Consider the following 10,814-nt stretch of genomic DNA (forward strand, 5'->3'; position numbering starts at 1 on the left):
AAAAGCAATATAGACATTTTGCGTTTAGTCCAAAACGTTAAAAAGGCACTTAGATAAAGCACCATGCACAAGAAAAGGTGATCTCATACTCTTTCTGACTACAAAATATTAACAAATACAAAACACACAGGAACATCATTGCCAACAGCCACTGCCCCTCTGACTGTTGTATCAGTCTGAAATGAAAAAAGCCATACATCCAAATAAACAAAACAACTGCCAACAAGCTGATAATCTTAAGGTGACCCTGCTTTAATGCTTTCTGCAATTCCTGCTTAGTATAATTACTGGGTGTGACTCATATTAAGTGTGTTTGTCAACAGTTATATATCTAAGGTTGAAACTTTTAACTTTAATGTTTATATATAGATGAAGAAACCTCATAAAAAATTGAAAACACAACACACATTCATTTGACCAGGTTTCATCCAGCATCACAGCATGAATTATATTGACTAGATTGTTTACCAAATTTGAATAAAATGTTTAACCAAAAATACTGCAAAGCTATTGATCACATTCTCATTACATTACTTCACAAGACCCAAAGCTGATCAGGACACTTTAAGAGCATTGTAACGTAGAAACTGCTGAAAGAACCATGTAATACTGTGAATATAATGACAAACTGCTCCATAACACTTAGATGTGACTTTAATTACAATACAACATACTCTTACTCATACTCAGGGTTTTTAAGCTGTGGGTGAAGACCCACTTGTGGGTCGCACCGTAAGATAGCGAGTGTTGCATTGTAGTGATGGTTTGTCCAATTAATTATTAGCAATGGTTTTGATATACTATAAGATTACACATGTCTAAAGCCCATAATACACGGCACGATTTTTGGCTGTCCCAGATGAAAGATTACCAATCGTGAAACAATCGTGGAGATTTCTGTGATCGTGGCTCTTAATTGGTGGTCCTATCTCATACAGTGTGAGAGGTTTAAAGACCTCTTTTCCCAGTCCTGGGACCAAAGACACCTACGATAGTTTTATGACAGTGTAAGAAGTTCAGCATGATCAACGCACATCAACAACGTGTTTGCTTCTACGACCTGCATACCTGTATTTGTTTACCACTAGCGCATGCTGATGACGGATGTCGCAGCCTCAGATGCAATAGGTGTCTTCATCGACAGTCTACTGCTAAAGTTTAAACAATTCTTGTCACACAGTGTGATAAGGTCTATTGGATTGCAAAAAATCCTGCTGTGTATCCTGGGCTTAATATGTTGTGAAATTAAAAGTTTGGAAACCCCTGCTTAACACAAAGTCTCATTTAAAGTTTATAAGAACTTTTGCAATAGATCGACACTAAACGAAACTGATGGCAGATAAGGTGTTGGGATGACAATGGGCCAGAGTTGAATCTGTGCATCTTAGCAGATCACAGGCAGGTTTCTCCTGAAGTGCTGCATTAAGAAAAGAAAGGAAAAAGATGTTAGAACATTTTTAAGGAAATTGAAATAATTCTCACAATCAATATTGGACTATAAACAATAAATTATTACCAATACAATAACATGCAAACAGACCTGTCAACCACCTAAATAATAGATACTATGCGGTAGGTTACCGGTTTTAAGGTATACCGAGGTTTTAAACAGTCAAGGTTACAAAACCACTAAAATGGTCTGTGATACCGTCTCCAAGGTATGAACTGTATTTATACAAAATTCATTAAATCATTAAGTCATGTGATTGATTTGATGTTTACATGTTATATACATTTTGAAAATATTATATATAATATAATTTAAAGGCTTTATTTTTACCTGGCATTTAAAAATAACAAATTTTAGTGTAGCAATGGCAATACAGCAAAACTGTAAAACCGTGGTATTTTTGCTAAAGGTAATCATACCGCCAGAATCTTATACCGGCCCATGCCTACTAAGCGGTTGTACCAAGTGTTAGAAACATCAAGATTCTCAAATTTTTAGGGCTAGCGCAATACCACAGTTTTGGCTATTCTTCATGTTCTCTAGGGCAGTTATTTTGCACCAGTGACAGAAACAGTGACCAAATAATTCATTACCTTATCTACATGTGAAGGAAGATTTTTGGCCTGCACTTTCACAGCTGATATTATAAAAATCAGCTTATGACATTAACATGTTTCAAGCGTTTTAATTTACTTTTATTTGTGAAGTTTATCTATCACATGTGGAGACATACGCACATACGAAACGGCAAAAAGACGCTAAAATCTGGGTTAAGAGCAAAAAACTACCTGCGCCAATCAGTTTTTGCCATTTATGGGCTTTACCCTATAAAAGAAAACCGTTTTATGCATTTAAATGACCTTACACGTTATCAGTTTATTAAGCGTTTAGACTATGTAGACACAATGTGCACTAAGATAAAAAAATTGGTTAACACGACCACTCGTGGTGGCTTCACTCAGAGGTTGGAGAAGACAACCGGTGGACTAAACATCAAGCCTCTGCACGATTCAGGTAAGTGGAATAAAATACATTGTAAATAAACATTATTAAAACAGATTGTAAAGTCATTCATTCAAAACTTGCTATGACCTAAGCCTAAATGACTTAATTTCTTTTTAGAATTAAGACAACCTTAGCAGGAGAGCCCCAGCAGTAACTTTCTCTCAAGCAGATGAACAATAAGTTGCTTTGTATGAACACCACCCTAACAATCAAGGTAAAAGAGCATTAAACATTAAAGGTATTGCAGAGAATTTAGGTTTTCCGGGTGGATCATCAAGACTATTGGTCCTCCTTGTTGTCAATCTGGAGTGTTGCGCAAAAAAAAGCGGAGACGGCGTTTCTTTTCTAAAATTCGAGAAAATCCTCCGCTAAACCTTTAAGTGGAACATTTATATAGCATGCTGCTTATAGCTAGTGAGAATCTAATTGATCTACCATGCATATCCTTCAAATAACTTAACATAACAACTGAACATGTCATTTAATATGTACATCATTAATAATAATTGTAAATAATATTTAATATTTGTGAAGTTATATAATTGTGAATTCATATTTGCAATGTTTATACATTACCTGTTTTTAGGTAAACAGATTATCCATCAGTGGATGTCATGCAAAAAAAATAGCCTCAAGGTCGGCTCTGTAAATACTGTAATCTGCATGTTTCCAAGCACACGTTTACCAGGACACACTAATATTAAACAGAAAAAAACATAAATCAGTGTTAAACACAAACAAATTTTAGGTAAATTAAATAAGGTTTTAATTTTCAATCAATATAAAAGAAATAAACGCAATAAAAAACAATGTCAGTGACGTAATAAATATGTGTAAATTTACACGCATCATTTATTAAGCATTATAAAAAACCCAGCAATATTATTAAACTTTGGTTATTTGTTATTATCCCTGCATTCAAATTGCAGGTTGGAGCAGGAAGTTAACCCTTCTGTCGCGCAAGCGCGAGCTGGTCGCGAGCATAGACAGTGGTCGCGAGGCCATTCCTACGTCATGTGAGCGCCATTTTCATCATTTTACCGTTATTTCCTCAGGCACACTTCAACATTTTCTTCGCATTTAACATCATTATTAGCATGTAAATAATATAATTCGTAAACATAACGTTTATTTTCATTTATAATATGTTTTTTTTTTGTAATTGTTGGCTTTAAGTTAATTTGTCTGTCAGTTTGTTCGTGTTGGTAAGTAACTTAACGTTATTAACGTTACGTCAGCCTTTTGTCATGTATGTGTTGTTAGAAACTGATAAAAATACGAATTAATTCACAGATATAAATAACTTTATAGCTAATACAACTGATAAAATATTAACTCAATTATCAAACCACTTCGCTATAAAACTTTAAGGCTTCTTGTGATTACAGGTCGTTTACATAACGTTAACTTACTCCAAGCAAGTCGGGCGGAAAGATTGATAGATTTTATAACTCAAGTAACTTTAAGTTAAACAGGGGCTGGTCTAGGTTAATTTAGCTAATGTTTACCCCACAACCGCTGAGAAAAGCGGTTAACGTTACATGTTCAACGTGCCTTGCCTTTAGGATTTGCAGCTCGATTTTGGCTTGCATTGATAAACGTTACAAACAAACAAACAAACCGAAAAAATAATGATCATATACGACAATCAATCTGTAGATCCACTAACGTTACATGCATAACATAAAGTTGGTTACTTACCTCTAACGTTACTGATTAAACTCCTTCGTCAGCGTTGTAACTTCACATGTTGGTTTTGTTAAATCACAAGAGGCCAAAGATCGAGGTGAAAAAGAGAAATAAATCGTTCTGCGACGAGACACGTAAGCCACAGGCTACTCCAGCCCAAAGATTAGTGCAGCCCTTGTGTCCGGGCGCTTCACGTGGCTTAGCGTTAACCAGTATGACGTCACAGTACCGCGTGATTACACTGTTTCGTTGGCTTTTGAATCACTCTCGCGGTACTTCGATGTCTGCGCATGTCTGCATGAAGTCAACCATCCATGCTTGTAACTGGGGTAGCGTTTGTGCGCTCAGTGATTTAGGGTGTAACAAAACAAGATTATTACATTAATTTAATATTATCAATTAGTATTGTAATAAACCTTTTTAAATGTTTGTAAATGATTAAGTGTCATTAACAAACTCTGAATTAAAACATCAATATATATGCTACGTAAATTTTCCTTAAATCATCAAAACATCCAAATTCAATGAAAAAAACAACAACAATGTATTTAAGATGAGACACATTCAGCATTTATAATTTTTTCTCTTTTTTTTTACTTTATTCAAAGTTTTCTACAGTAGTCTGTTAACAGTAGACCAAAGGTATGATGATCAATTTTAAATGCAATATGGTTGAAAGGTCAGTAAACAAACAACAAAAAGGTAATTTCTTAATAGAATGTCTGTACATTTTTTGCTTTTGTTACATATTTCATACATCAAAATCCTTAAACGTTAATAATTATGTATTCCAACTTGTTGCAGCTTGACAAAAATGTAGCTTGAAGGAGAAGGGACAGCTGAGAAACAAAGTCCTGGTACGCAGACGACAATACTATAACACTGACAAGAGTATAATGATGATGGAGACGGAGACACAAGCCAGAGAAAGGGTGGACCAAACACCAGGCCAGAATTCTGCATGAGTCAGGTAAGCATAATGAGTTACACCAGTGGTTCTCAACTCTGTTCATGGAGTTTCACTGCTCTATGAATTCTGTATGTCTCTTTGATCTGACAGACTGAGGCTGCGTCCAAATATCACTTTGTGCATCCCATCGTGCATCATGTTCTGGATGTAAAGCATGAGACTTTTAATTGTATGTTAACATTTCTACATTTCTGCATTATTGTTATGTATTTTGTGAAACATCTGCAACTGCAACATTGTGTCGTTTATTTAGGGACTACTGAATAAATAATACACTTTAATAAAGCTACATACTCAAAACCAAGAGCTTTTTTACAGGAGCAAAGAATTCTGCATCTAAAAGTTTGATATAAGCAAATGTTCATTTCAGAGTGTTCATTTTATTTACAGAAAAACTTAAAAATGGTAAATATAAATTTAAAGTAGTTAATAAAACACAAATACGTTTTGGTGCAAATTGCTGGCACTATCTGGATTTAAATGTTTACGCATGCTAAGTGTGTCCCATCGGATGTTAATTCTACATGCACGCTTGGGATCTTCACGCCCACTAAAATACTTAGGCCAAATACAAAAAAACGTCATAGTAGTCTAGTGCAAAGACAACAAGTGTGAACATTTGGACACAGCCTCAGTTCAGTTCATGAAGATCTCTAATGAGCTGATGATTTGAATTAGGTGTGTTAAATAAGGAAGACATACAAAATGTGAATAGCAGAGGACCTCGAGGAACAATGTTTAGGAACAGTTACACTGAATAAAACATTAACTAAACAGACAAATTATTTGTCATAGCTTCAATAAACAAAAGAATGTCACCTGCATTTTAGTTTCCAGCATTTTTCCACAATGAAGCCAAACTGGAAGAAAATAAACTTCTGCTTTGCATCTGACATCAATTCAGAAACCTGCAAAAATAATCACAAGAGAATGAAGAATGTTTTAAATATACATAGAAATAAGCTCTAAAGAGCGGCATGGTTTACAGTAAAATTATGGGGTACTCACACTATGCATACTGTATCATACCAAAGTATGTTTTACCTCCAAAGTTTGGTGTGACTAGTGTGAGCGCTCCGTACCTTACTACACTTGGTCTCTGCGACAGTCCAGTTTAGTTCATGGTAGGGGGGCAATATTTTGAAACATAAATATTTTCAAATTATTTGCGACCCTTACAAAGACACTAATTTCCCACAGCCAGCAACAGCACAATGTTTGTCTGACATCACAATCTTACTGTTTTTACAACTTTATGATTGTCAACAACTACTACTTTAGACTGAACACCAGTGGGCGGAGCCAACGATATAATGATGTGCTGTGTCTTTCTGTGGGGGAGGTCAAATGAAAATTAATCTAGCTAGTGACATCACTACTCCAGCCATTTTACATTCGTAAAACAAGAATGCTGTCTGCAATTCACTTATGTTTCCATGATTGCAAAAACTTTTATCGATGTACATATACAATTGTTTAAGTGTCATAATTAAAACATGCCTAAATTGGCAGTGGCCCTGTCGATACAAAACTCAAGTGCAAATCATGACACTAATATAAACTGTAGTTTTGGCAATTATTGTAACAGTTATCAGATATGAATCGTGTCTTATGTAAATAAAAAAAGAGCAGGAAAAAAAATGAATATAGTAAAAAAAAATCTGATCTGTGCATTAAGATTTGCAATGTAAATGCAGTCTTATTGTGAGAAGAAAACTTGGTTATTGCTGGAATCATGAATGGTCTGAATAGGATTTGAGTTTGTTTACTTGTGAAACTTACCTGCACCACCATTTACAGATCCAGTGGGTGCAGATCATCATACAGATGGTTCAAGTGTGGATCCACCTAATATTCAAGGTAAAAGAGCATTTGTTCACAGCATTATCTAAGAAAACATATCACTAGATATTACATATTAGATGTTAATGTCTGACTCTGATCCATACGAAACAGGTTTTCTGTCCTGGGACACTCGGCTAACCATCAAGAAAGAACACAGTAGGTTAACAAGAATCTGACCTCACGTTTTGATCAAAATTATGGCAGTACATTACACATTTAAGGACTGTTATTCCTCTGTCTGATTTAAAAATACCCAAAAGTTCTTAAAAAGAAGCAGCCCTGGTTATTTTGGCTTGTTAAACATAAACTATATAGACATAACTATTGCGACGCCTCCTTCTAATAAACAGGTTTAAATACTTTACTTATTTCCATGAGCACAAATCTTAATGCTACAGCATATGATATTCTAGAAAAACCGTTTGATGCTAAATTTATAGCAAAGCGTTTTGGCAGGGCCCTTTTCAATACCAACTTAAGAATGACCCTACAAACAAAGTAAGGTTCAAACAGAAAATGAGTGATTCAGTCTGGTGTGGAAGAACTTTGACTGGTCTGAATAAAGCCCAGACCTTAACTTAACTTTAAGGTTTTTAGCCCAAAACTCATCACCTAAACCTATCAATGACTTGTACAAGAAGCTGTAGTCATTTCGGAACAGAAAAGGGCACTTACAAAACTGTTGCAACAAAAATGAAAAAACAAAACTCTTTGTAGTGGTATTATATGGTATAGCATTTATATTTGTTTTGATTGGAAACACTGGAATAAATAAACATGTTTATTAGAATGAGGCCTCCCAATACTTCTGTCTAGTGTATTTGCCACAGACAGGGTAACGCAAGCCTTAGAGTGTGCTTCTTTGTAAATGTGACAAATGAAAATGACCTGATCCATCATTTCCAGCTCCAGTGGGCATCCTTTATCCATCCAGACCCTCATACAGATGGTTGGAGTTTTGATTCTCCTAAAGTACCATGCAAGGTAAAAGAGCATTTGTTGACATAATTAGGAAGAAAACATAAACGCATTGTTCATGGCATTTAAATATATAACACTGTTTAATACTACCTTTTCTGTTCAATCCATAGAGCACTCATTTTCCCTCTTGAGACCATGGTGTGACCTGCAAGGTCGAATGGAGAGTAAGTTGCCTAAAAAAAAAAAAAATAAATAAATGTATTTAAAATCGTCATTAGCTAAACATCAACATGTCTGAGGCAGATGCAGGTCTGATAATCTGTCCAACATTCAAAACCTCACAGTAAATCTACAGTCTTGAGTACTGTTTTAAATCAATGTATACATATGCTCATTATGAATTTTAATAAAAAATACTAAATGTATATAAAAAGCCTCAATTCAATTATTTTTTGATATTGCAGCTGTAAACGAGACAATCTTGGAGTCACCTGCATTCACTGGTCCAGTTAGTCCAATTACAGATGGAGATTATAGAAGAGGATGATGTCTTTTCTCCAACATCTTTCTAGACTGATAAAAGATCTAGACAGGCTTGAACAAAAGTTAACAGAGGGGCTTATATAGAGAATGGTAAGAACCATTTTATCCATCAAACTTTTTACCAATTATTGTAAACATAAACAATATTATAGGGCTTAATTTGTTTTAAACATTACTTCAATGTACTGTATCTGTTTAAGGTGAGCAGCTACACATAAAAGAAGAACATGGAGAATCTGCCCAGAGGTGTTAACCAGCAATGCAGCTATACAACTAAATTGATGCAGGCGGAAACAATGTGTGTATGTTATGTCCAAATGTTGTTATGTTCAAATGTTTCACAATTTACTTAAACAGGTGGACCTTTCATTATTGCATTAGTCAAGTACAACTGAGTAGGTTAAGTTTACATATCAACGTCAATAAATATATATAAATAAATATCAGTCTTGACAGCAAACATAATAATGTTAAATAAAATAATAATTACAGCTTTTTAAGAAATTTACACGGGCTCAAACTATCAGTGAAATTAACTATCAAAAACCTAAAATAACCACAGACACGTGAATAAAATATCTAACGTGAACTAGCTAGTTACTGTATATACATTGCTTATTATCAACGAAATTTCTAGTTAACTGATCCCACACTCAGCATTATTAAAATGTATTATTACTACATACCTTAAACAGATGTTCCCTTAAATCGCCAGACCAGGACAGGTTTCTTTCTTGCCCTTCTTCTTTTGCATTGCGACGTCGATATAAGTGCATGGTGAAGCACGAATGTAACGCAAAGACGCTCATATTAATAATATACACGATACTGACGATTAATACGGATGATTTTATCTTTGTTTGACATTCTAATCAGAGTTATATTGAGGAAACAAAGAAAACATATGACATAGTTTGTAAAATTAATTTTTCCTTATTTTTTGTAATGGTTTCTTTTAGAATGCAGCTGCTGCAGAAGAAGAATCCGTCCGTCTACCACTGAAGGAGACGCGGAAATTCCTTCCAAGATGTTCTTTGCCCGAGGAAGCATTTGATTAATTTAAAGATATTGTGTTTCTTTGTATGTTATAGAAAAACGTTGCTTTTTTTGCATACACTCGTGTAAATATGCATGTTATGAATGTTTTTCTTTTGTCTAATTTAAATAAATTTTACGCAATCAACTGCCTGTTTTATTGAAAATACTGTTTTAATTGTTGTTAATGATATATTGTAATAATATGTGTGTATAACTGTGTAGAAGATGTAGTTTAGAGCAATTTATTTTTAATGATCTTTAATCGTCTTTTAAAGCTCTCAGAAACATCTTAGAAAGAGCTCGATTAAAGCTCTTATAAAGATCTTTTAAAGATCTAAGAAACATCTTGGAAATATCTTAGATACATCTGCTAACATCATTCTAAATATCAAGCGTCTTGAAAAGATCTTAAAAGCGTCTTCAAAACGGCTGGGCTCGTACGTCTCAGATACGTAATTCATATGGGCAAACGACCTTTATAATACGTTTTCCAGACGGAATGGAAATCTGAGTGATTACCTCGCAGATACGTATCTGAGACGTACGTGTGCTATCTGGGACAGCTTTGTGTAGTAAATGCTGCTCCATCTGAAAACAGGTGATGGTGATTTACTGCTAATCAAAGAACTGACTTCACTGATGAGATGTGCAGGACAATTTCATGCAATTTATCCTGCAGCCCTATTTGCAAGCATTTGTAGAATAAAATGTCAACCCTTTAATCCACATTAGAGTTCAAGCTTAGTTTAATATCGTCTGTCGTCCTGTGTCTGGACTGGATCATCTGGTGTGTGCATTTAATTTTATTTTAGATTAAACTGACAACCAAGCAGATGGAGTTATTAATGTTATTTTATTGATACTTAAACATGATCAGCTACATAAAGCTAGCTAGCTTTTAACCTCTCCCAACACTTGAGAGCAGTTGTAGCTGCAGTGATAGCTGCCCACTGTTCTGTGTGTGTGTGTGTGTGTGTTTACTACTCACTAAGATGGGTTAAAAGAATAGTTCACACTGTCATCATTTACTCACTCATTATTTTAAACCTATATGAGTATCTTTAGTCCTTTGAATGCTAAAGATGATAATTTGATGAGCAAGGATGGCAAGGATGCAGTTGACAGTACTCAGTGACTTTCATAGTATTTGTTTTAAATACTATGGAAGTCAATGAGCAACATCATCATACATTATCAAAATATCTTTTGTATTCAATAGACAAAGGGAATTCATGCTGGTTTAGAACAATGTCAGAATGAGAAAATAATGACAATGTTATTTATTTGGGTGAACTATCCCTTTAAATTGCATGGGTCACTTTCGAGCATGCATTCAACACGTGGTGTGTGACA

The 10,814-nt window shown here is 34.7% G+C and overlaps 3 long non-coding RNA genes across 19 annotated transcripts; 1 reads left to right on the forward strand and 2 right to left on the reverse strand.

Annotated features, from left to right (window-relative positions):
• Positions 1 to 636: 636 nt before the first annotated feature.
• LOC141350408 (uncharacterized) lies at positions 637 to 4,327 on the reverse strand. The gene is made up of 3 exons (XR_012358505.1): positions 4,157 to 4,327; positions 3,032 to 3,149; positions 637 to 1,417 (listed from the first exon to the last, which is right to left on the reverse strand). It is a non-coding gene; the product is annotated as an uncharacterized lncRNA (long non-coding RNA).
• LOC129450592 (uncharacterized) lies at positions 1,414 to 9,606 on the forward strand. Of its 17 annotated transcripts, none has more exons than XR_012358514.1 (10): positions 1,414 to 2,669; positions 4,753 to 4,846; positions 4,949 to 5,114; positions 6,915 to 6,974; positions 7,071 to 7,115; positions 7,866 to 7,943; positions 8,051 to 8,104; positions 8,345 to 8,513; positions 8,624 to 8,725; positions 9,383 to 9,606. It is a non-coding gene; the product is annotated as an uncharacterized lncRNA (long non-coding RNA). The 17 variants fall into 17 exon arrangements; XR_012358513.1 differs by having other exon boundaries at positions 4,753 to 4,823; XR_012358515.1 differs by having other exon boundaries at positions 4,753 to 4,786.
• On the reverse strand, positions 4,965 to 9,389 carry LOC141350409 (uncharacterized). The gene is made up of 7 exons (XR_012358523.1): positions 9,110 to 9,389; positions 8,372 to 8,474; positions 8,031 to 8,113; positions 7,848 to 7,926; positions 6,897 to 6,962; positions 5,934 to 6,022; positions 4,965 to 5,101 (listed from the first exon to the last, which is right to left on the reverse strand). It is a non-coding gene; the product is annotated as an uncharacterized lncRNA (long non-coding RNA).
• Positions 9,607 to 10,814: the final 1,208 nt, after the last annotated feature.

The sequence above is a fragment of the Misgurnus anguillicaudatus genome, chromosome 18 (assembly GCF_027580225.2).
Source record: "Misgurnus anguillicaudatus chromosome 18, ASM2758022v2, whole genome shotgun sequence".
Taxonomy (NCBI): Eukaryota; Metazoa; Chordata; class Actinopteri; order Cypriniformes; family Cobitidae; genus Misgurnus; species Misgurnus anguillicaudatus.